This window comes from Stegodyphus dumicola, chromosome X1, assembly GCF_044657685.1.
Source record: "Stegodyphus dumicola isolate Sdum_Otavi_A_Nest chromosome X1, ASM4465768v1".
Lineage (NCBI taxonomy): Eukaryota > Metazoa > Arthropoda > Arachnida > Araneae > Eresidae > Stegodyphus > Stegodyphus dumicola.
The window spans coordinates 213,925,381-213,951,735 of NC_140780.1; the positions used below are offsets into that span (position 1 = coordinate 213,925,381).

Genomic DNA, 26,355 nt, shown 5'->3' on the forward strand with positions numbered 1-26,355 from the left:
ATTAGTCAACCAACTAACCAGTTTTTTGTATAAAATCATACTAAGACATGCTTCCTAAGACGGGCAATCCTTTTGTTCTTTGAGGGAATTAAGCATATACCTATTCGAAGTAAAAAGTTTGGATTTTCTTTACGCAAAATCCTTTTTCTAAAATTTGCTGGAGTAAATTTTTATGTATCTCTTATTTGTGGCCATTTGTGCTTTTATACGCCGTTGGGGGACCAGTGTTATCCGTAGTGAAATGTTTACTAAGCTAAAACAGTGAATTAGATCCAAATAATGTCATATAAAAAATTTCTATGCTTCAAAAGATTGTTACCGGCAACTTTACTGGAGCAAAGTAATTATAAGTCATTTCTGTCACATTCCCCATCTCTCGTAATTTTAGTTTGGTGCGCCTGTAGAATTTCTGTTGAGGATATATTTCTTTCAGAAAGTTTGGAATGCAGCTAATTAAAACGTGACGAGAATTCTTTAATTTTTTGTAGGAAAAAGTTTGAATGTTAACGAAAATAAAATGCCATTGTTGTGAGCTTCAGCAGCCTAATTGCATGGGTCGTGAAGGGTTGTCTTCCTCAGTTTTGTGTCGCGGTGCACGCAGGTTAACAATGAAAGCAGTGTTGAGTTTAAAAAAATGGTACCTGAGAAGCAGGATGTTTTATTGACGTTTCCAGGATATTTGTTATGTACCCGAAGTAATTTTTACTAAATTTGCAGCGGCGTAAAGTAAAGAAGAATGAATAAAAAAGTGTAGATCATTTTATGTACAGTTGAGTTCTTTTTTATAAATGTTTGAATGACTAGAATATCCGGTAGCTGAGTATTTTTCGTGTGTTTTTTCCTCTGTCCCTCTTTCCCGGATGACATCTGCATCTCCTGTGGAGCTGGAAGCAGCTGTTCGAGTTTCTTCCTAACCACTTCTTTTTAGAGTTGAACGTTTAGTATGATTTGCAAGCCTTTGTCTTTTAATGCTTGGTACTTACTTATTTTTAACATTTATAAATGGGATGTCACAAATGTTGAAATCAAATAAGATTAGGAGAAGTCGTCGCGTTCGTGCTGATAAGATTGTTTAAACGGTGAAGTGGATTATCTTTCACTGATCTTAAAAAACTGGTGACACAGTCTTATTCCAGAGATTTCCGGCTAGCAGTAGTACCGCAGTTGTTTCGAAAATGAAATTTCATCTTTCAGATCTGCATGCAGTTATAGTTTTTCTGTTGGCAATGCGTAAGAACAGAGTGGGTGTGGAAATATACTTGGATTGCCCCCACATAGTGCGCTGTTGAAGTCGTGTAGGCTGTGAAAGAAAATAAATTCCGTAATGAGATGGTAAATTTTCTTTATTTTCTATTTTTCTGATTTTTCAGTCCGTAATAAAATAAATGTTATCCCCAGAAGCATGTAATACATGTTATAGTTGCAAGCAAGAATACTTCAATTACCTTAGATGAAATTTTTAAACTAAAAATTTCTGCCTTTTGCCAACTTAATGCTTTTTTTTTCTAATGTTTCTTTATTTTAGAGTAATAAGGATCACTTTGGCAGATATATGACTATCGCAGATAGTGTGACTAATATATGTAAAAAATCGAAACTTCTTAATCCAATTTTTCTATTTTATTTTTACCTTCTGTCAGTATCACGAACTGAAATAGCTGCTATATTACTTCCCTCTTCGATACTGCTAGTCTGAAACCTAAAATGTTACTTAAAGATCAGTGCGAAACCCAGTTTATATATCTTAGCCAAAAAATATAATTTTTTTGATGCTATTAGGGAAACTAGATATAGAATTAGATTGTTATATGATATATTGTTTTAAGATTTCGGTAGCTTGGTGATTATTTGGTTAGGTTCCAACAAATACTGTTAGGCCTTCAACAATCACTCTGAAATAAACTATTTTACTTAATGAATGTGACTATGGTGGTGGTGGAACTGTATTATCTGCTGGAGGCGTACGGGAGAAAATTTTACCTGCTGATAATATTTTTGACAGACCATTTGTTGGAATTTTTTAACCAATAAAAATACTAAAATCCAGCTTCCATTTACCGTAATTTGTATATGGGAAAATCAAAATTTAGGAGCGAAATTTCTAAACACGTGTTGACATTTTTCATAAAATTTAGCATCCTGTGTATCAGAGCACCTCTTGCCCTAAAATTAAAAATAATCAAGAATTTAATTTTTAAGTTTAATTACTGTTCGCTTTCTACAGTTCAAAATACGGAAACTTTAATGAATGATTTTCTTAAAATAAAAAATTCTTAAGAGGTTTTGTGCTTTTCTATGAATAATTTATTTTGGAATGTATCATAACTATAATTATCCTTTCTACAAGTGTTTTTCAAATATACAAGCAGTTATTCGTAGAAGTGATTAATATTTTTACTTTTAAGGAAAAATACACTTAATATTAATTAGCTTTGAAAATGGAGAGATACCGAGGTACAACGATGTTTCTTAAGTTAATAAAATAAATCATTAAATAAAAGAGGATTTTCGGGTCCTTGGGAGCAGTACCATACCATTTCAAGGTTAATTTTTTGCATGCTTCTGATTGATTGAGTAAAGTTGTTTCTGAAACAAAGGTCTTCTTTATTTTATTTAACCCCGATCTCTCTTTTCTGTATTCTGACTCCTGCTGTCTAGGAAAAATGGAAAATTTAAAAAAATGTCAGTAGGGAAGTTGCTTTAAGAATAGCGTGGAAGATGGTGCTTATGGAAGGTAGTGTCCTTTTGAGAAATTGGAAATTTATTGAAAACTACAATTATGCGTTTTATGGAGCTGTCTGTAGTTCCTATAAATATAATTGTTGTGATCTATGTCTTTTAACATATTTTTGCATTTTTCTTGCTTAGATGATTGAAAATTCACATAAAAATGTTTTTCTACAACTTTAATGTATTTCGTTGTAGAGTCATTGGGTTTTTAATGTTGGAGGCATGAAAAAGATTCATTTCCTTTGTCGAGACTCGAACCTTGAACCTCTCGAATACGCGCTTCGAGTGCGGTTCCAGCTGCAGCGCGAAGGCATGCAAAAAGGAGGCAGAAAAAGCATTATATACTCCCTTAAGGGCGACTAGGAATGAAGGGACCCAGTCGCCAAATCGTGGTAGTGATGAATTATCGTCCATCATCTTTTAATTCGGTGCCACTGTCATTAGTGTTTTTCTTTTAAATATATGCTGGAGACTTGCAAAATGTACATTGCCTTCGCCGGGAATTGAACTCTGGACCTCTCGAATACACGTAGAGTGTACTTCCAGTTACACTAGTCTTCTAGACAGTTCGATTGTTAACCCACTGTCCGCGGGTACAAATTCATAAAAAGGAAAATTTTATTCAAATGAAATCATAAGTTGTTGAAAAGACACTCGATCCCGCAAGTCAGAAGATTTATACATTAGTGCTTCATGCAATATGGCCATACATCTGCGATAAACGCTGTGACGGTCAAGACGGACCCAGATAGCATAATATTAGTGATTGGCCTAGCTTGCTTAAGTTATAATCGTGCATGTAAGGTTTTGTACCGATGAAAAAAAAATAGAGCTTTGTTTTTTTCCCCCTCCCGTTGTAAATTTTTTCGTACAGAGTTTTATAGCAATAATATAGTTAGAGTTTTCATTTTGAAAAATTTGAATGAGTTATGTCAACGGTTACTTGTAAACTGAGTGCTTTAATTTCGTTAGCTGAAAATACATTCTACAGTTAATTAGGTTACTTCATTCAGGCAAAGTACTCGAGGGTGCTCTCCCCAATATTCTACAGTAAGAAATTCTGCCAGTAAATGAGTATTTCAAGAGTAATGTTTGAAAAAATAAAACAGGCATTTGTTATTGATACTTATGTGATTTCTGTTTAAAAGTACTGTTTACGAATTTTGCAGTAAAGCTTTTGCAGATTTTAAATTTACATGCTTTAAAGAAAAAACTGCAGTCTTAATATAAACAGAAAAATATTCAGAATATATGTTATTTTATCTAGCGTGTGTTACACAGAAATAATAATTCCAGAAACGGTCTTGTTTGTTTATTTAGAGAAACTATTTTTACTAAAATTTCCAAAAGTACTCAACAGGCTACATTTTTTTTCAAGACTAATCCGTAATTAATGGTGAGAACGTGGGATTTGCAGCCCTCTTTGGTGCATCCTTCGGGGGTTTGAGTTCATGAATTCTGAAGCCTATTTTAAGCTTTCTTCGTGACCATACGTCGCCTTCCCCCAAACAAAAGTTATATGAAGGTACAAGGTGATATCAGTATAAAATGGTGGGAAGGTAAGGCAGTAACTTAACCCCTTCCGGTACGAAAATCCCCCGGTTTTTTATTTTGAATGCATAAATAAAAAATATTTAAATATTAAATTTTGGAACAATATTGAAAGAACTTTTCACACTATTTAACTGAAGTTAATTCTTCACACCAACCATAAATAAATCTTACACACTTCATGAAACTCAACACTCGGCGACTTTAACGCTCGCGCCGGCGAAATGGAAATTTGCGCGCCGGCCAAACGGAAAAGTACCGTTTTTCCTTTACAGAAACATAGTATATTGACCGATGCTCACACTAAATTTTTACAATAATGAAATCTTACAGACTAACAACAATTCGGCCGTGACTTGTACCAAGAAATTCTAACGGTAAACAGTATGTGATAGGATCTGTGATATTTCCACAAGTAAAAAAAGTGTTGCCAAATTCAGTACACTAGAAATTTTAAACTAAATTAATTATCATATTCAACAGTATGCATGACGAGTGTAGCTCGTCATTGTGTGATATGGCATGAAAAACCAATGACGAGTGCAGCTCGTCATTGTGCGATATGGAATGAAAAACCAATGACGAGCTAGACTCGTCATTTTACCGGAAGGGGTAAGTACTAATCAGGTGCTGGGGGAAAAATAATTAGTTGAATATTTAATACTGATTTACTCGGGAATATTAATGCAGCTCTTTCAAGCATGCTAGTTTAAAATAGTGATTTTTTATTATAGCATGCTTGTGGCCGAGTGAATAAGTTCTCTGAATACTGACAATTCGCCTCTTCTTTGGCTGATAGAGATTGAATAGGGCTGACTGTGTTCCCCCCCCTTCTCCTCCCGCATGTAGTATAATCTGAAAAAGGGGCACTTACAGAGGTCTTGGTGAAACCATTGTTCTTACGGCAGCTAGGCCTTGAAGCCTTTATCGCAATAAAAAAGTTTAGCTTAATCTGATTGTACCAAATTTAGAATATTCTGGGTTTCGACCAGCTGTTGTAGTTAGAAATAAAGATGCATAACTTTCCTCAATTTCTGTATTACTTCTCGTATTCCTCTCTGATTGCATTAGCAAAGTGTTGTCATTAAATTTATTAAAGGTTTATGTCTTTGTAAGAAAAAGTAATAATGGGGAACAGAATACGTATTTTTAGCTATTTCTGGTGAAACCGTTGTAATTCGTTAGTATAATTTGCATATAATTTATATGCTACACAAAATTTATATGCTACACAAAAATAAATTATATGCTGCATGATTAACTATAAAGTTTTAAACACGTTATTGATTTCGCTAAGTGTAAAATACCAGTGAAGAAATTCTTTAAAATCTGCTTATTGTTATTATTAATGTAAAAAAGAGAACCCGAATGAAATTACAGTAGCATGAAGTATTTATTGATAAATAATTCGTATTTAAACTATTATAAAATTCTATTAAATGCAAATTCTGAGAGAATGAATAATTAAACTATTCCCGTTCCGAAAAAAAAAAAAAAAAAAAAGAGGATCACTCTGTAAGAAATATCTAATATACGAGTATCTTTAAGTAATACAGTAACATATTTTACTTTATATCAGTTATATATATTTTTAAGAAAAAGAAACTAAGAATTAAAAAAATGCGTTTGTTATTTTAAAATCACTGTCTATTTAGCAATTGCAGGCTGATTAGAAAGATAGATAAAATATTGTTTTATCGAATGGCAACACTCTGAGAACTTTTCATGCGCGATGCACTTGGAAAATGAATTAATCTCGCAAGGCGATTGTGCGATATACCAGTAAAAGCTTAACATAAGGTAATGGACAAGAAATTCTGGGGAAAATTTTTAAGACGTTTTCTGACATTGAAATGAAATAAACTGGAAGTGATAATTAGTTCTCATTCGAAAACTGGTCATTACTTGATTTTCTTTTTTTCAAACATTTTCAAATGATGTTTTTCAGGAAGTGGATGATTCCTAAACTATCAAGCTATTTTACTGACCTTGTTTTAGATTTTGAGCTAGTATGTTTACCTTAAATCACCTCACCAGTGAGATGCTTTGTGATATCCTTTTGATACAGGAATTCATCTTTCATCATATATTGCATCAAAACTTTTCAACCGTATCTGGAATTGCGTCTTAAAATTTGTAGCTTTTCTTGCACAAAACCTCTGGAACATGAGCGATACTATTAGGAATTTTTAAGACACAGGATGAGCAGATGATCACAGGAAGAACTTAACCAAAGAAATAACCCATCTACGTGTGAGGATTATGAATGAGAATGTGTGTCAATGTCTTGCGTCAAACACACAAATTTAAGACCAAATAACGTCGCTATCTTTACGGCGGTGACATTTTTACAATCTTAGATCTGCAATAATGCGTATTAGACACGTTTGATATCTTAAATAAATCAAGATATATGTACAAACGGTAGTTTACAAATTTGCGAGATAGTGATATTTAATGAATCTGATTGGTAATTCGGTTAGTTCATTTGAATTATGCCCAAAAACATGAGGGCTATTGCCTAATAAAGGAAGCTATGCCGTCGTAGAGGACTTTAAAAAAACTTGCTCATATTCACATCACAAATGTGGAAAACTATAAAACTTCCCATGCAGCCAGTCCGTTCGCCAAGATACGATCTAGCGATCAAATCCCAGCGACTGGGACGGTTGCATGGACATTCTCGTGGTGTTTTGCAGTGGGAAACAGGAGCCTGTTTTCTTACACAGTTCTCTACAGAGTCCTATGAACTGAGAGCCCTTGCTTACGTTGTTAAGTAAACAAAGAACAAACTAATTAAGCATTTTTAAGTAAACCGTTTTTGTTATAATTCCAGTTTTTTTATTGGAGATCTAAATATATATATATATATATATATATATATAAAGTAAAAAGGAAGTTCTTCAAGCTATTGCTTAAAAGCAAATGAGATACTGTGATTCCTGTGTAAAATTTTTTAACACTATGCAAAAATAAATTGTAATACAAAAAGCTAAAATACAAGAGGTATGAAATGTATATCATACTTACGCAAATAATACTAATACAAAAAGTTAAAATGCAAGAAGTATGAAATGTATATCATACTTACGCAAATAATACTAATACAAAAAGTTAAAATGCAAGAAGTATGTAATGTATATCATACTTCTTGTATTTTAACTTTTTGTATTACAATTTATTTTTGCATAGTGTTAAAAAATTTTAGACAGGAACCACAGTATCTCATTTGCTTTTAAGCAATAGCTTGAAGAATTTCCTTTTTACTTTGTTTTCAAATTTAACGTTTAAAATTTCTTTAAGTTTAACCGCCAGCATATACATAAACGCATTGATTTCGTACGCGAAATGAATCATCCAAATGAGTAACGATTACTCACCTTTTAATTTTTGATTAAGGACATTGTTTAAATTTTTCTGTGTGTTTTTTTTTTGTTTTGTTTTGTTAATTAATTTAAAGGAAGATTTTGTGTTAGCTTGTATACGTGCATATTTTATAAAATTAACTGTTTATATATATTACACAGGTTTATATTGCCTTATTCGTAATAGTGGTTAACAGTAATGGCTATCGTAGCGTTGGACTCTCAAACACATCACGTAAGGCACACCAGCGGCCGAGCGGTAAAGTCGCTGGACACTGGTAGTTCGGTCAGAGGGGCGAATCCCGAGAACGGGGTGGCTGCATGTGCGTTTTCGTGGTTTTTTTATGTGTAACATGTATACTTTTCTCTTAGAAAGACCTCCGCGAAGGCATCCCTCCCCTTAGGCAGATAACCCTAGTATGCTTTGCCATAATCTCAGTAAACCAAACCAAATCCCCGAGAAAGGCTTAAATGTTTGTAAGTGCATCTTGTCTTTGCGACATGGGCGCACGGCGCACTTGACAAGCCGAAAACCCTTTAGAGAGGTTTGGTGGTAGAAAAGGAAGAGTTGGAGACCCTTGATCCGCCCCTGGGGTGTTCTCCTTCAAATTTGGGACAGAAATAGGGTGTAAAGGCGCATGTCAACGATCGACTCAGTCCTGTACTTTTCGTTGCAATAAATTTCGTGGATTGGGTTCTAATGATACTGTCAGACAACTGAGATAAGTCGTGATAACACGTAGGTTTACACATTGTGAAACCCATTAAATAAATGAAAAAAAATTAAAGCGTAATTTTTAAAACTACAATCAAAGATATCGAAAATAAAAAAGTCGCCAAAATCAACGAAACCGCTGAAACAATGCTCGTTGTATGTCGAGGGTCATTCGTGCTTCAAAAAGCGTAACTGAATATTCGCTTCGTTCCATGAATGAATTTTGAGAGCTGAGCTTGGTCAAAACATTTGTAAATACCTGTTATCATTCGCAGGTAAAAATTCATTCAAGTTCTTCAGTTCTTAATATTCTTATTTGTAAACACATAATATAAGCTTTCGTTGTTTTGTTATAGCTTTTCCCTCCTTTCCCTGAAACATCGAAAAAAAAGCAAGAGAAAAATGAAACGATAGAACGCTAAAACTTAAATAAGAATAGTAATATAAGCAAATTTTTTGTTATTCCGCGAGAAATAAAAAAGTAAGTAACGCATTTTATCTAAAGTACATTTTTAGAGAAAATGCGTTACTTACTTTTTTTTATTTCTCTTACGAAACGGGATATTCTTCCCTGGAAAATAACTAATATTCTTGCATCCAGCATTGCAGTATTTATTTCCTTTTGTATGAGTTAAATAGTCGTAAAACTAAAATTAGTCCAGTGTAGACCTGTTAACAGTGCAATCATAAAATAATGGTTTCAAGTTTTCAAATCAAGTTTTTACGAATTAGAGACAAAAATTCATTCTACTGCGTGTAAAGTTAAATTCTCCTTATTCAGTAAGTCTTTGATCATTTACAGATTTAGCAGTCCAGACAATGTTAGTCATCATTTGTGCAGTTTGTAAAGCTACTGAAATTGTTGACTAATGTTTGTTTTACCTAGACATTCTATTCCGAAGTAACATGAAATGCCTGTTTTCTCTGGCATAGAACCTGTATAAATAAGACCAATTCTTATTTAAAGCATCTTTCACAAAAGGCACTTAATTCTTATTTAAAGCATCTTTCACAAAAGGCACTTTTTCCAAGAAAATATATTTCTCGTTTGCTCTGTAATACAGACAAGCAGATACTTAAGTAGCTACTGTTTAATCAAAGAAGCAGCAGGAATCCTTTTCATGCTGCAGTGAACACTATTTTTTAAACGTAGCGTTGAGTTGATAAGAATATTGAAAGCAAAATTTAGTGTTATTATAGCGAATGAATAGCGTAAGATATAAAGTGAACACATTTTTGATATATTTGTGTAGGCTTAAAGCTTAATTGAGAGGATCTGTGCTAGTTTGACTTTCTTTGTGAGATAACAATGGCGAATGTTTCTAGTAATTAACTAATAAAAAGAATTTTTGTGCGTGCAGTACATTTCTAATTAGTGTCAGTCAACTTGAAAAGTTTGTTTTTGTCTTTCCTATTTCGAAACAGATGTTGGCTACGTTATTAGATTGTTTTCATGCAAGGTTTAGTTGTCTAATTTCTCGAGTGTTTCAGAATACAAATGAAAAGCTCATAGGTTACGCCACTTGGATTGTTTTCCCTTTTCTCGACGAATCTAGAACCATTTGAACCTTCTTTCTGATATTAAACTATGTGGTATGTGAATAATGAGAATTATTTTTTGCTTTTATTTTAGAGCGATGTATTTTTTACATTAGAGTTGACATCAAAGAATTTTAAAAATTTTGCTGGATTAAGTGTTGTTAAACTAATTAAACATAAAATATAATTTTTGACATGAGTTTTTAAATATTAATTGAAATATTACATTATGAGAGAATGCACTTTTTAATGCGTTTCTACGTCATGTACCTCAGATAGCGAAGATGAAACTTTGAGGAAATTTTTTTATGTTGAAATTCTGGATCTTTTTTTCTGTTGTTAAGGATTAATTTAAAATTATTTCCTACTTTTAAAGCAGTATATTGTTTATTTTTCTTCTCACATGGTATAAGTTTCTTAATTCAATATTTTTAGTTAATGAAAAAAACATGAGAATTTTCTTAATCGAAATTAAAATACCTGTTTTTGGAAAGTGAAAACGTATTCTCCGGAGGAGGAAAAGGTGATCTAATTCTTTCAGTTTTACTGTTTAATCAACGTAAACATATAAACTAAAAAGAAAAGTTTGTAGCCTCAGGCCTGTTACTCACCCTAGCATTAGAAACTGCGTTTCTTTTTCAGTGTTCACTTATCATGTTCTCCATCCTTGCTTATAACGCCGCTAATACAATAGTTACGTTTTACCTTTGTTCTAGTTTCAATGACCTTTCGAATTATAAACCAGGTTTCCTGCCCCTGTGTCATTCTGATATGAACACACCTTAATTTTCAAGAATCACGAAATAGAATACTATGCATTACCTTATAATAAATACAATTACTAAAGTAAATAAAATAAATATATTTTTGCTAGCTTAAACATAAGTTGAAACTTTATTTTAAATTATTTGAACTATAAAATAAAAAGCATTATTTGTCTGTTTTAACTTTCTTTCTATTGCGAATACAAAGAGAATGTATGAAATGAAAATAATTCTAGCCTTAGGTAGAAAAGAGTAGAAAAGTTGACACGAACATTTATTCTAACTAAAGTGGTAGACCTGTTTTTAAGAGACGAGCTTACTAATTTTGGAAAACTTAAAAACTAAATCTTAAATTCCTTAAAATCACACATTCAGTTTCTTTAAGTCATTGTTTATTGCCTTTCAAGGCCCCAATGTTTTTCCAGGAATGGATATAAAGAATGTAAGAAGAAAGAAATTTTTCATGCTTTTTTTTTTTGTAAATCGAGCTAATTACCGTTTCTTTTTTTAATCCCTTTATGAGATTTGAATAACAGAATTCACATTGATACACAAATAATGGAAGTAATTTGAGATTTGAATACACAAATAATGGAAGTAATAAAATTCTAGTATGAATACAAAATAAAGTGAACACACATTAACTGGAAATAACCAATGTTAATAAATTTATACAAACGATCATTAAGAAATTATTTGGCAATATCTTAATAACATAGATCAGTCGCCAAATGGCTAAAACCCCGAAGCATCGGTAGTTCTTCCTGTGTTGTATTCTTGGCTGTTGAAATGATTGTTTGCATGAAGTTTAAATAACTTTTTTCCCGTGTAACATAAATGAGGCCAATTTACCTTAGGCCTCCATGGAAGCATCCTTCCCCGTAGGCATATTTATTTCCGTAATGTGCATCGTCGTAACTGAATTGTCTGATCCAGTCATTTTTGATTAGAAATTAATTAATGCATCTCCATCAGCATCTACTGTAGTTATGTAGTTTTTATTAGATAAACTTAACATTCACGAAATGTCTGCCGATATGTAACCCTTACTTCAAAAATATATCATGAATCATGTGAAATCTTAATGAATTGTGTCATTAATTATGCCTGGAAAATGACGAATTAAAGAAAAGATTGTTAAGATCAATTCCCTATGATTAAATTGACAACACGAATGAGCATAAGTGCATCAAAATTGAGGAAATTGCTTTAATCAATATAAGTGCACGTAAAATAATTTTTAACTTAAACAAAAAATTCCCTGGCTTATTCTTTCTTTAAATTTTCCTTTTTTAATTTATTAATTTTCAATTATATAAACTTTCATTTTTAATTTCAAATGTTCAACCGATTGTATCAGAAGTGTTGGGTAAGGTTTCTTTTGATACGTACTAAACAAAGATTGCTCTACACAATAGTGAAATTTCGCTATATATTCCTGGTGAATGAATGATCCCTCCCCTTGTTTATATTTTGGAAAACAATGTTTGATTATATTATCTTTTTTATAATAATTTAAGCTAACTATTTACGCTTGTATCTATCTACTTGTTATATGCGTATACATATATTTTGTATTCATTTAGAACAACTATATTGATATATCACTTTATTTTTACAAGAAAAGGTGTATGCAGATTTCCTTTATATATTGACTTTCATATTTACCTAGACTTAAGGAAAGTTCTGAATCGTATAGAAAGTATCATAATTTTCACTGTCATAATATGCTTGGAAAAATTATATTAATTCCATTATCGTACGTTTTATTGTGTATATTGTACGTCTTCCTTTTCTGTAATGCTTGGACGACCCGTATTTTAAATGTAATTGGGGTTCTCAATGAATTATCGCTGAATACATTTTATTTTTATCATCACAAGCAGATGACGTATGTTTTTACTACAACTGCGAAACCTAAATTGATAAAAGGAAAAGCAGGAGATAAAGAATTTTTAAAGCCTTTATTTCTGAGAGTTATCGAATTTTTTTAGGTGTAACCATTTCGATCCTTTACGGTCAAATAAAGCGTTACCATCACCCAAATGAAAGGAAACTGCCCTGAATCTGTGATTTAAGTTATGACGCCATGGTATCCAGCCCTCGTACGTGTTGGTCATTCATCTTTTCTTGCGCGCGACAAATTGAATGAAATCTACTTAACTTTTTTTTTGGCTTCTCTCTTCCCCCTTAGAGCATGCTTTATAATCATTCAGTGTTTTTGCGAACTAGTCACAACTCTTCCCAAGGCTTCTTTTTTCTTGAATCATCTCAGTAACATCGCCCCTCTTCTTCAGTTGGAAGAATTTTTTTAATATTCTTTACTCGTGAGGACAAAAACATGTTCGTTTGTTTATTTATTTTAGTGGATTACAGACAAGCATAGGCGAACTATCTGCGTAAGTAAAGGGATATCTTCGTGGAGGGTGTTCTAAGGAAAATTTGCTGTTATTCACGTTACGAACAAAAATATGCAATGAAAAGAAATTGAAATTCATTCTTTTCTATGTATATATTATATACCAGTAAGTTTTTGGATGTTTAGTTATGTAGTTTCATCTTAACACATTCCCAACCAAAGCGGCCATTCGAGGAAAAGCTTTCCATTCTGGGACATGAGTGATTTTCATTGCTGGGCTTTTTTTTTTATTATAAAATATATTATATTTTTATTAGTTTAGATGTTAATTGTCGTATTCATAAAGTTATGACGACATTGGCTAGCGATGTTACTTTATTGCTGAGAAAATGTATTTTCACATTTGTTACTTTTTTTAGTTATATTGTTTTGGCGCTATTATACCGCCACTCATAATGTACATTATGGACTGTATTTTGTGAAAACCGTACGCTGTAAGTGCAGTAATGTGTTTAAAATGGGCGAGTCATCGATGGTGCATGTGTTTTTAAAGGAACATGCGAATACAAGATCAAAGTAATGTAGAAAGATTTTTGTGATGTGGACAGGAATTATATTTCGCTTTAGTGACTTTTACTGCAGATATTTATTTATTTACTGATTATTTTGATAGTTCTGAGGTATTTAAAAATATTTAATATCTTGGTTTCATTTTATTTGTTCATTTATTATTATTTTTATTTGATTAAAATCCTGTAAAGAGAAGAAAGGAACTGGTAAATGAAATGTTTCGGAGAGGAATGAATGTGAGTTATATAGAACTGAATGACAGATATGCATGCGCGACTTTATGTAGCAGAATGGCTTGAAAGTGATAAATGTATTCTTTTAGATAACGTAAACTGATAAAATGATTTGCATTAAATATACCAATAGGAATAGAGATTAACTGTGAAAAGCAGTTAATGGCTGTTATTTAAAGACGTGCTACCGGTAGCTTAGTGGATAAAACCATAGCGAACATTGGTAGTTTGTCTGATGTTCGGTTTTTGGTAGTTGAAACGGGGTTAGCGGTGTGTAGTTTTCATCGTTTTCCCCATGTTGATAACACGAATATGATGCCTGAACCCAATAATGCCGTGATGGATAAGACCGCATAATATTCTAACTCTTTTCAGATTCTGCTCTTGGTGAACGGACTGACGGCACGTGCTTCACCATGCATAACTTTAATATGAGCTAGCATTCCTTAAAATTCCTCCGTTAAGTCTTCTGTCCGGAGACAAATAGCCTTCATTATCGGTTAACAAGCCAGTTAATCTTACGAAGGCATTTCTCCTAGGTCTCGATTATTATGCTGTAATAATAAAAAAAATCTAACCTAAAGTTCAAGCCATAGGGGTTAGTTAATGTCAAATGAAATATTTTGACGTTAAAGTGTCTGTATTACTTAAAAAAGTATTGTATGCAGAGAAATGAATAAGTAGATATAACCACTAGGATCTTCGATATTAATGCAGATTTTAAATGAGTACTATAGCTAAGTAAATTTAGCATCAGTATTCAGGTTAGGGCATTAAATAGTCAAATTATCACAACGATGAGTTCAAGACTAAGTTTAAATTCTTCGAGTAACTGCTAATATTATGTAATACAAAACTGCGCTTATGAATGCTGAATTTTTCTTTTCGGAGGAAAACCCACAGGTGAAAAGTCAAAACAAGTGTAGGCTAAGTATAGAATTCCTTCACTCTCGAGAAATGAAATATAATTCGAAATGACTGAAACTTAAGAAATCTGGTAAAAATACCTTCTGTAAATAGTAAGTCGCTTGCATAAATCCGGTTTCGATTCTCGAGAAGATTCCACCAGACTCCAATTATAAAGTAAACGTAATAAATTGGATAAATAAAACGCCGAGTATATTGAGGTAAATACAAGGAAGCAGAACTAACCATACGATAATTCTGCTGCTTTACTCTGTATGTAATTAACAACTTATGATAAGCAGCTGTCAGGAGGGAGGGAACCATGTGTTTTATGGACTTGGGAACCATATGGTTATGGAATATGCTTTCCAGTATTAGTAATGACATTACAACTAACGTGCAGCTATTTTGTAATAACTAAAGTGCGCACGATTTATTGGCATTGGAAGCATCTTTAAGAATACTAAAAACAAAATATATTTTTAAAAGTAATTGGTTGGAAACCACAGTTTAAGTAAATAATATTCTTTTAAGTGTTATTGTCATATCAGCAATCAAAATATTGTTAAGAAATATATTATTTTTAGATGACTTTACTAATTTATATATAGTTATAATTTGAGTATAAAGATCTCAAACGTAGAGTATTAGAAAAAGTTTTACAAAAATCTTGATGTAATGTAGATGTCAGAAAAACTGATAATTCTAACATCAAAATAGTTTTTATTCTTAAAACGAATATTTTAACGTTTTTATTTAACCGTAAGAAAAACTTTTAAATGTCTGTGTGAAGAAAATTGTACTGTTATCATTTAATGCTTTGTAAAGAATGCACATATTTTTAATTCCCATGGCTAAGAATAGCAGAAAAATACTTGCTTTACATTTTGTATTAAGTTTTATATCTAAAACTTTCCTTTTATTCGATTTAGAATTGTTAGACGTATTTATAAATTATTGCATTATTTATTTCTATAATCTTAAAGTTTTGTTTGGTATATTTAATGCACATTGATGTAGATGTTTACTTCTTTTTCGAAAATAACTTCCACGAATATACTACGGTTCATTTAATTAGTAGGAAAGAATGACAACTCATTTTTCTGATTCATTTTGTCATTCTTTCCTGATGAGGGCTAAATTGTTGCTAGATCGCACAGTCATGATTGTATTGCCATTCAAAAGGATGGTAGATGTATTAGAGAAAATTAGAGAAAATTTTTGTGATTAGTTTAACACTAATTTAGTCACTAAAACTTTCCTTCCACATTAAAAGAACATCTTTCGGAAACATTTCTAAACATATAACTTCTGTTTTGAGATGAAACACATCGTTTTCAGTTAAGTTTGTTGGGAAAATTCCTACAACTCTTAATTCCCGTGCAGTAAAAAATGGGTAACGTATTCGATGCAGAACACTATCAATGAATTGATAATATGCTGATATGCTTACTGATTTGGAAATAATGATGAATTGATTAGGAAATGTTATCGATAGTGAAAGTCTGTGGAGGCATACGTAATTATTTGAATCTTATGCGTAAACACGAACGAGTTTATCTTGATAGCATTTTACGAAGGCATCCTTCTCTCTAGGCAGAGAGCCGTGGAATGCTTTAGATCATGGGTTCTCAACCAATGGTACGCGTACTACTAGTGGTACGCAGGAAAAGAATAGTTGGTACGCAAAGAAGCAAAGTATTTTTAACTATTAAATTCAAAAATTAAAACCCCAATATCCTGATTCAGTTTTTTCTCTAACACTTGTAAATTTATGCGATCTGAGCTTTGTTCAAGAGTGGTAGTAGTATATTGTAATGGTGGTATTAAAGGTTTCCAATTTTTGTTTAGATGGTACGCATTAGTCAAAAGGTTGAGAACCGCTGCTTTTAATTCTTTGAGCTATATTTCAAGTATTCTTAATTCCAGCTACGGAAAGCAGTGCAACGAATAAGTGCCACCACTTGAATCCAGTAATTTCTCGGCCTGCGTAAATTCTCAGTTACGCAAGTGCGCAAACGTTGTGACATTCAAACTGAAGCCAATTAGAAACAAGAACTGCACCTGTATTTCTTGCATTCAAAAAATATTCGCACGGTTAATTTAGTCGTTTCTTTATTAAAGTTGATGTTCATTGTTTTTTTTTTACCCGTAAAATATGAAATCGAAAAGCCAAACCGAATCCACTGCTAATAAATATTTTAAAAATTATGCAGTTACTTTAAGAAGAAATGTTAAAATAATTCTTATGTATGAAGACAGGAAAATTATATTAACAGTGAACCAGGATGTAAGTTGGCCTATTTTGACAGTGAAGGGATGAAGTTCACACTGCTAAAATCTTGAAAGCTGTTGTAACGTTGAAGTGCACAAGCATTTTCAATACAAGAGAAATGGCCCGACACTGAATTGGGAATCTGATACAGATGCGGATACTGTTGAGTTTTCTGACTGTCCAAAATAAGGCTAGGTCTTTACGTAAAGAATTACAAGAGATTGCAGGCATCAGGCACACATAGAATGCGTTAGTGTTGGATGTTTCAAATGAATCAGGAAGCATATGCAGATCAACTAAGTCACAACAGTTATAGGTACTGACGCTTAAGTAAAAGGCGTATGACCACAAAATCTGTAGACATCTTTTTAAGGTACCGATCACAATATCGCCAAGATAATTCCGATGTCCCCGTCTGTACTCAGCCTTCTGCATCGAGAGGGGTAAAGGTTGCCAACCACCCACCTCCAGCACCTGCTGTCCCACTATAGAGACAAATTAGCTGTCACTAGACTTAATTTGAAAAGGGTTATTATAGTTTGTTTTTATACTCTTTTATAAATTTTTCATATTTTTATAGTTTATTTCGAAATAAATAGTATATATATATATGTAAGATATAATAAAATTCGATGGAAAGAAATGATTGGTAACCTTAAAATTGACTATCCTAAATTTTATGATCTCACACCAAGTTCATCTTTTCTCCCAAATTTGAGAGCTTTCCAAGTGACATTACGTTGTAAAAGGGAACTAAAATCTAAAATTAACTAATCGCAGCTTAGCTGTACATATGCACCTACCTAGTATAAATACTGCTTCGCGAGCAATTACGTCATTCCTTTTCTTAACTTCTGCCCTGCAAACATCTCTGCACTGATATGTTTACTTGTCTAAGATGACGTCGTACTTCTTTAAACTGTGTACATAAAAATTATTGTATTTAACTATGATCGAAAAGTATATTGTCTACAAAGAAATGATGTGATGTATATAAAAATAAAGATTGGGGGAGTCGTCGAATTCAGTTGTGTCAGCGTCATCTTTATGCATCTGTAAACGACTGCCGGAAATTAAAAGTACCAAGTTTCTTCTACGCATTAAAATATCGCAGATATATATACCTAAAAATAATAATAATATATTGTAATTTCTTACGAAGTTGTATTTAAGTAATTCAAAAGTTTGACATATGCAAATTTCGAGTTACGTAAAGGTTTAATGAACACATTACTTATGTGACTTGAGGGATTATTGTACTATTAAAAATATTCATGTCCAGTTTGTAACAGTTAAGATGCGGAGGAGGGTTTCGCTTATGCAGTGGTACCAGGGGCGTAGCTAGAGGGGCGCAAGAGGAGACATTTGTCCCCGGGCGCAGCATCCAGTGGGCGCCAAACTGATGTTGCGAATTTTTAGAATAAATCGTTTTCCACTCTTGGCAAACGGGAGGGGCGCGAGATCTTCAGTTGTCCCTGTGCGCTAAAACCTCCAGCTACAGCTGTGAGTGGTACTATCAGTTAGACATCTAAAAAGGCTTATTGGACTGCTGGTGAGTTGTGATAAAATTCTGGGTACTAAGTTGGTTAGAAAAATACACTTTAAAATGAATCGGGGTAAAAATAAAGCGAGAAATACTTTTTATTCCATAGACGTTTTTGCGCACTTAGTTCATTGAGCGTCTCCAAAATAATTTCCGAATCGATAGAATCAGGTAGCTGAAAGCCGTCGATTTATTTCCTTCCTTTCATATCTTAAAAGTTTGTATTATTTGTAGCATAGTTTCAGTTTTAGCTGTTGATTTAAGTTTACATTTTAGCTTTAAATTGAAACGAGTTTTTAGTTTGTTGGAAGATGATCAAGTTTCACATCTCAGAAAGGGTTTAATTTTCTTATTAGAGTCGGCAAATATCCACTATTCATGCGGCTTCTTTGAGACAGCGTTTATGCTCTCTAAAAGGAAAGACGTGATATAATTAATGTTCATCATTTCTTAGAAGTCCTTTATCATCTTCAAGATGCAGAACGTTTGTGCGTACTCTTTTACCCTTACATAGTTCTTTGTTCTTCTCGGAATGTGGCCGTTATATTCAGTACGCTCTTGTTCTTTTATAAGAGTATATTAAACCGGACTGATGATAAGTAATAAACCAATGATAAAAAATGTTAATTTTCAAAGTATATTTAATTAAAAATTCTTATCTGCTTTTGAAGTATTTTTTAAGCTTCCAAGTCTGCGAAATCTGACAAGAATAGTCAAGCAAAATCAGGGGTTGGTGAGGGCGATGGAGTCAGAATAGCCATAGTTTTCGCTTGAAATATAAAGCTCCATCAAAATCAATATTCGCTTGTTCTTTCTCATGACAACCCAGCTTCCTCACAAATTTATGAGAAAACACCTTGGTAGGAAAGATCACACCTTTCGTGATTTGGAGCTGTTTTAGAAACTTGAATAAAATATGCTCATTTGTTTTGCTATGGCTTATGTGCTTGAAGTGATCCATCCAGTATGAACATTTTAATTGAGAGTTATTCCTTAGTATGTGATTTTATCTGTTGTATGATCGAAAAGTAAACTTCAGTGAATATATTTATTCAAATGTCTATCGTTTAACAGTCCTCATATGTTTACTTATATCCGTAACTAGTTTGTTTTTCCATCCAAGAAACGTATTATTGTCCGCATGTAAGTAATATCACTTTTTCATTGCGCAAAAATTATTTAACAGTCGTTGCATTATGGTAAAAGAATTATTCTTATTCATTGCACATGACTTGAGAATTCTGCACCTTAGGAATATCGCACAAGCAACAACAAAGTAAATAAACCTGCCGAATACGTATCCAGCGCAAGAAAATCCTTTATTCCTACTATCACCTTTAAACAATATGTGCGTCTGAACCAATAACGACAGTACTGAATCATCCTTATACGCTCAAATGCGAACTGGTTGAGCTTAACTTATTACTTTTGCGACAGTTGTCTGTAGCTCCAAAATGAAATCTCGTAATATTGTGGTTCAACCATGATTCCTCAGTCATGACGGTTACAAATGTACCGAAGTTCCTAATGTAATAAGAAATGTACCGAAGTTCCTAATGTAAAAAGAGAAGTACTTACAACGAGCTTCGACTTAGCAAGGAAATTATGACACATCTCCAAACAGCTTAAATAATAAAATTAAACATGATATAACTTAATTTTCCGTAAAGTTAAATTTTGGCATTTAAGTTCTTAGAGAGACAATTGCATAAGCACATAGAAGCTTAACGGAAAGTGAAACTGAACTGGGCGAAAAAAAGCTGCTAAACTGACCATTGAATATAACAGGTTACAGTACTTGTGGATGAGCTGCACCTATTGACGGCGCGGGCCTGAGAAGGATGCCTCTGTGAAGGATTTTTTTTAAGTACTGTAACGTAACGCCGTACTGCTGAATTTTCATTGGTAAAAAGGCAGTGTCCAAATTGGCGGTTTTTATTAAATTGCATACCTTTACATATTGATACAGGTTTTATTTATTTTTTCATTACAGGAATGGGCAATATGCAACATTTGTCGTAGAAATATACAAATAGATCGTTACACTGTGTATGGTTTATTTGATAAAATTCCAGCATCGAATAATATTTGTGATGAAATTCTTCTGAATGGAGTGATAAAATGCTGGGCCAGAAAATTAAGTATCAGATTTATTTATACTGTGCATTGGTCAAAATTTGCAGCCTGCTGATTATTTCGTAAAAGGATTCACCCCTATATGTTTCTTAATATATATGTTACTGTAAAAGCCCGAAGTCTGGGAAATCCCAGGTTTTACCAGACTTCAGGCTTTTACAGTAACATTTGTATGAAATAGCGCACGTTCATCCCGCCATTTCAGATGTTCTTACTTGTGGCATACAAAAGAAATCTATGAAAGACTAAATAAATTATAGTTTTCCAGGTCTAATTGTCAGTGTGGTGGAATATGGAAGGCGGGTTTATCATTAATTTATATTTCTGGCAGAGACAGGAGTTGAAACTGGCAAAGTGCTTGATAGTGACAGTTTTATCATCATACTGGAAAGTTTGTGATTCGTATTGGACCGGACCAAATTACTTAACGTTATTTGAAAAGGCGTGAAAGGGCAAACACAGTAAAGTAAGCTAGAGAAACCATTCTATTTCACCTTCAAAAGCGAAAAATTAGTTTGCCGTTTCATTGCGAAAAATAAGTGCATTATTTTGAATTAAATTGGTCATGGTGATATTAAAAGATTTACTGTGACAAAAAATTTGTGCCGATGGAGAATTTGCCAGTTAATGTTCAGAAACGAACGGGAACATGACATTTATGTATGATTTTCGAGGTTAATAATTAATAAAAATAAGCTATTTAGTGGAAAAGGCAAACTTGCTCATATTGTGATAGATCTGAAACCGTTTTGTGTTAATGCAGCTGAAACGAAAAGTGTGTGCGTAGAGAAAGTGCGTGTGGGTTATATATATAAAAAAAAAATGTGCATCAAGCAGTGGTTGTCATTATCATTGGTGGAATCTTCCTGGGTAGAATCGAGTTTTAGCTACTATGTCAGAAACCGAACAAAATAAGCTGTAAAAAGCAATTTGTAAAGACATTTCTTCAAAAGGTTAGTTCATTAAATGATTAAAGCAAAACACACATGGGCCATATGCCGTGCGCAAGGAATACCTTCGTGGAGGACTTTCTGAGGAAAGCTGGCTCAATTTGCCTCAGAATAGGGATAAACATTTAAACCCTATGGAGATGCCCGTTCAGTAGGATTCGTTTTTTCAACAAGAAGAGACTCCACATTGCTTTAGGAGCTTTTAATATTTTATATTAGGCTTGGTTTCTTTAATTATGGCAAAGCACTGGAGGACTTTCTAAGAAAAACTGGCTCTTATACACTTTACACATGGGGAAAACCACAAAACTCCCATCCAACCAGCCCATTCGCCTGGATCGAACCCATGTTGAACTACCAGTGTTCAGTCATTTTACCGCTAGGCCGCTACTGGGCCTCATTTTTATATTAGGATGATAAGCATCTCTTGAGAAATTTAAGCTTTAAACTCAGTTTTCTCAGTATTGAAGTATGCTATTACTTTTAATCTGGTTAAAGTGTGCTTATGAAATTTTGAATGTAAATGAGTATTAGAGTAGTTTCAAAGCTAAAACCAATTTATGTTTAAAAGCTACAGATTTTTTTAAATTATTAATAACATTATAAGTAATATTTTTTATTGCGTACTCTAATTGTTTATTCATATTTCGTAGTGCTTGATGTTCTTAAAAAGTTCGTTTTGAGTATGTTTTATGCTTAGTGACCACAGATGGAATGAAATGGACTAGGATTTTGTTAATAGTAAAGTATTAAAAGGTATTATGCTTTCTTAAAGGTGGACTTATATTTTTTCCTTTGTTAACATAAAAATATCATTTTAACAGGACTTCGCTGTTAATAAAGTAATAATTTTATTTTGCGAGTGGGGAAAGTGCACATTTGAGATTTGAATAATATCAAAATTAATTTGAAAAAATGTGATCGCAGAATTGCGATTTTGATTTCAAGAATAAGCAAATAATCATCCTTGTTTCGGTATGGAGAAGGGGGAGAAGTGGTAATCTTGCAAAATTTTTTTAAAAATTTGTGCTCGTAACCAACAACAAAATTGTTTTCTACTGGATGTTTTAAGAGTCTTATCAGAAAGTTGGCCCACCAGCAGGCGAGCGGTAAAGTCCCTGAACACTGGTAGTTCGATCCGACGTTCGAATCCCGCGAACGGGCTGGCTGGATGGACGTTTTCGTGGTTTTCTTCATGTGTAAGGTGTTAATACGTGCCGGTTTACCTTAGAAAGTCCTCTACGAAGGCATTCCCTCCCTTTCGTGTAGTGCATTAAGGCGGAACACCTAAATAATAATAAATATCAGAAAGTGTGTCTTTACCTTATTCAAACAAACGCATCATATAAACAATTTTCATTTTAAACATATTTAATGTAAACAATTCAATTTCCTAATTTTTTTACTTTTCGTCGCTTCAAAATGGGATTACTATTGTTTCAAATGATTGATGCTATGGTTTATGTTCTCTGGAAAAGAAATCTACGTATCATAATAACATGATTTCCTACTTGAAGCAGTTTGAACGTCATGATCCAGAGCCAAAGAAACGATGACTAATGATGACGTAGATCTCTTCATTCTATTTCATTGTTGTAATGCTAGAAAACGAGCTGGTCTGAACGCGTACATGTCCTTTCTTTCGTAAAATATCATTAAACGAATGCCTGGTAATTGAAAGTAAGTTGTAAATAAATAAATAAAAAAAGTTATGTATGGGTGTTTTTCTGTATTTGACAACTACTGATCTAGATTGTTGGTTTTAAGATCGTAAAATTACTGAGGAAAATAAGGCTTCTGACATACATGCTGCGTAAGTATTAGGAAGTGCGTGAGGAGAAATTTTTGCTTTATGAGTTGTAATTTCTGGCTGTTGCTCTTAATGATTGTAGTGTAATAAAGGAGAATATACTCGTACAAATGCTGTTATTATCTTTTGTGTAAAAAAGGAGGGCATTTAAAACGCTTGAATATATTTTAAATATCTTACTAAAGGATGCAATATATGTCTTTGGGTACACAGTGCAAATTCATTTTCATCTGCAATATATATTCTGATTATGGATATCGGGATAGTTTAAAGAAATAAAATGAGATATAAATACTGTTCTTGCTGCTGTCACAGTTGGCACTGAAAGACTTGGTTTCGAATTTTACAGCTGCTGCTTCGTATTAACATTAGTTTTTAGACTCGTAAAATCCAAAAAAAATTCCTGAGAAATATATTTCTTTTTAATGAAATTTCAGCCTTTTCTCTTTCCAAGAAAAACACGCTTTATTACATGCGACTTTCTTTGAACTTTCGCAGTTTACGATTTTAAAATGTGTGAAAACAGTTCGACTTAACGTGATTTTGTTAAGTTTTGTTATTGAAAATATGTGAAACAGTTCGACTTAACGTGGTCTTGTTAAGTTTTGTTATTGAACATGATTTCTTGGTTTCAAGCTGCGGTGTTGTGTAAAGATTGCTTTTAAAACCCTCTGAGCGGCCAGGTGTTTCACTAAGAAAGCAGAAATTTCCCACAACTACTATGAGAACAAATTATTGTTTTGATTTTAATATAAAAACTCTCCTAGTACTTCATACCTGGATTTGTGTACTTTTGATATATTCCCTTAATTTCTTTGACATATTTTTATATGCACGTATATATACGTTCTTACAGATATCACAAAAAAATATTTTAGGCCGTATATATACGGCCTTGCCGCTTAGAGGGTTAAACATGGAATTGAACCAAAAACTATGCTATTTATAAATGTGGATTTTGTATTTTTATTACGAGTTCAGAGACAAATTATTAATTTAAAACGTTATATGCTAGGCTTAAAAATAAAAAAATTCTTTATTTCAGAGGCCCTTTTTTGGAGAACGGGAAGGAGAAGGGCTGCAGTATCAGATAGCTCGAGGAAATCGCGAACAAAAACATACTTCTTTTTGTGTTAATAAGTTTAATAATTAAAAGAGAGGTAATTTAGAACAAATATTTAACTGTAAACTGAGTTTAGCAACAAATAATAGTATAATTTTTTTGTTGTTATGTTGTTGGTAAAATATTCCATTTCTTTCTTCACATCAATCAAAATAATTGAATGTGACACTGCTTTTGTTGTTGAATTAAAAAATGCGACAGATTTTTTTTCCCTGTTACTCAAAGATTTTTAGAAGCATGTATGTATCCATATGTGCGTCAAATAAAAAAAAAAATACTTTAAAGCTCTAAATCTATCTATTGCATTTGGCGTGAAGAGGAATTCTTATGTATTCGGCTGGAGTCAGCAAGCTTATTAGAAATTAAATAGAGTTAATTTCGTTTTTTAATGTTGAAAATTTCATAGTGAAAAAGCTTGTCATACGTATCATTCAATACTGCAAGATTATCGGGAAAAAATCTGGATGGAAATGCACACCAGAAGGTGTAGTTTTAAAGACATGTTGCATCTCGTGGCTTCTGCCTATTACTTAAAAATACCGTACTTTATTTTTGATAGTTCTCCACATTTCCTCAAGAGATTCATGCAATCATTGTAGGAATATTGCCGCGTGGTGTATTTAACTACATTCAGCTGCAGAACAGATATCTTACTCTGTGGTACCATAAATATATTTTGTTCATTTTTATCATTTCTTATGTTAGAAAACTTGTTTCTTATGTAAAGGAATCTTGGCTCATTTGCATTCGTTATTAAACAAACTTCATCATAAATCCTAGCTTACTGTGCAGCGGTGGGAGGTACCTCCCCCGCCCTAAGAATCTGCTAATGCCCGTGTTGATGACATTAAGCTTTCGTGGAATTATTGATGTTCGTGCTGGCCTGTGTTTACTGTTGTAATTTTTTTCCTGTTCCCGCTGGCCTTTTTTTGCAAAGAAAAGAGCCGTATTTTATGTAACCCCAGCTGGAAGTCCAATGAATCACTACAAATATTCTTCCTGTATTTTTCTTGCTGTGTCTTTCCTCGAATGTTTTCAAATTTTGCAGATTTTTATTTTCGTTAGTGGGGTTTTTGACTCTTGAATGTTGACCACTGGTAGGCCATTGTAACAGAAACAATAGAATTATCACCATTTTATGCTTTATACTTGTTCTTTAAAAGAAGTTGTAATAGACTAAATTCAGCGAAATGATGATTAAAAAAAAACACAGCACATCAATGGACATGTTCATAGTAGAGAAAATTAATAGACTCATTTTTTACACTCTCATTTTACGTTGTTAGCCCTATTTGTAGTTACTGTTAAGTAAAATCCGGAAGTGGAGTGTGAAACACATTCACATGTATAAATTAAAGCATTTTTCATTTCTCATAATTTAAGCATCAGTACACCTACGTGTATAATTTAAACTTTAAGCCACACCACGTATATATGAAGCTAATGTATAATATCAAGTGATGTCAACAAGGAACATCATTCAACCTCTGGATGATAGGAAATTTCTGAGTGAATACGCGAAATTCGCTAAGCACAAATCCATGGAAAAGAAATTTTTCTTATTCCACAACAAAAAATTTGTTGAATAGAGTAAAGTAACAACTGAAAAATTGTCGCCTTTGCTTTAAATATACATTTTGGTAAAAACATAATATTATGTAAACATGTGCTTTATTCATAAAATACTGATAATAAGTATAATTAGACACCTTTCTAGAAGCAAATTTAAAATGAGTATTAATTGCTGCCTTGCTTAAATTTTTTTTTTCGTTTTAATGTCATAAAA

At 32.8% G+C, this 26,355-nt stretch overlaps 1 protein-coding gene across 2 annotated transcripts in view; it reads left to right on the forward strand.

The window, feature by feature from the left end:
- Window positions 1–26,355, forward strand: part of cv-c (RhoGTPase activating protein) — a 411,227-nt gene that overhangs the window by 54,561 nt on the left and 330,311 nt on the right. Inside the window, exon 1 of one of the 2 annotated variants that reach the window (XM_035351983.2) lies at window positions 1,204–1,332. The exons of the other annotated variant lie outside the window; for it this stretch is intronic. The gene's annotated coding sequence lies outside the window, so the exon portion shown is untranslated. Of the gene's footprint in view, window positions 1–1,203; window positions 1,333–26,355 lie in introns of those variants that run through there. 2 annotated transcript variants of the gene reach the window in all.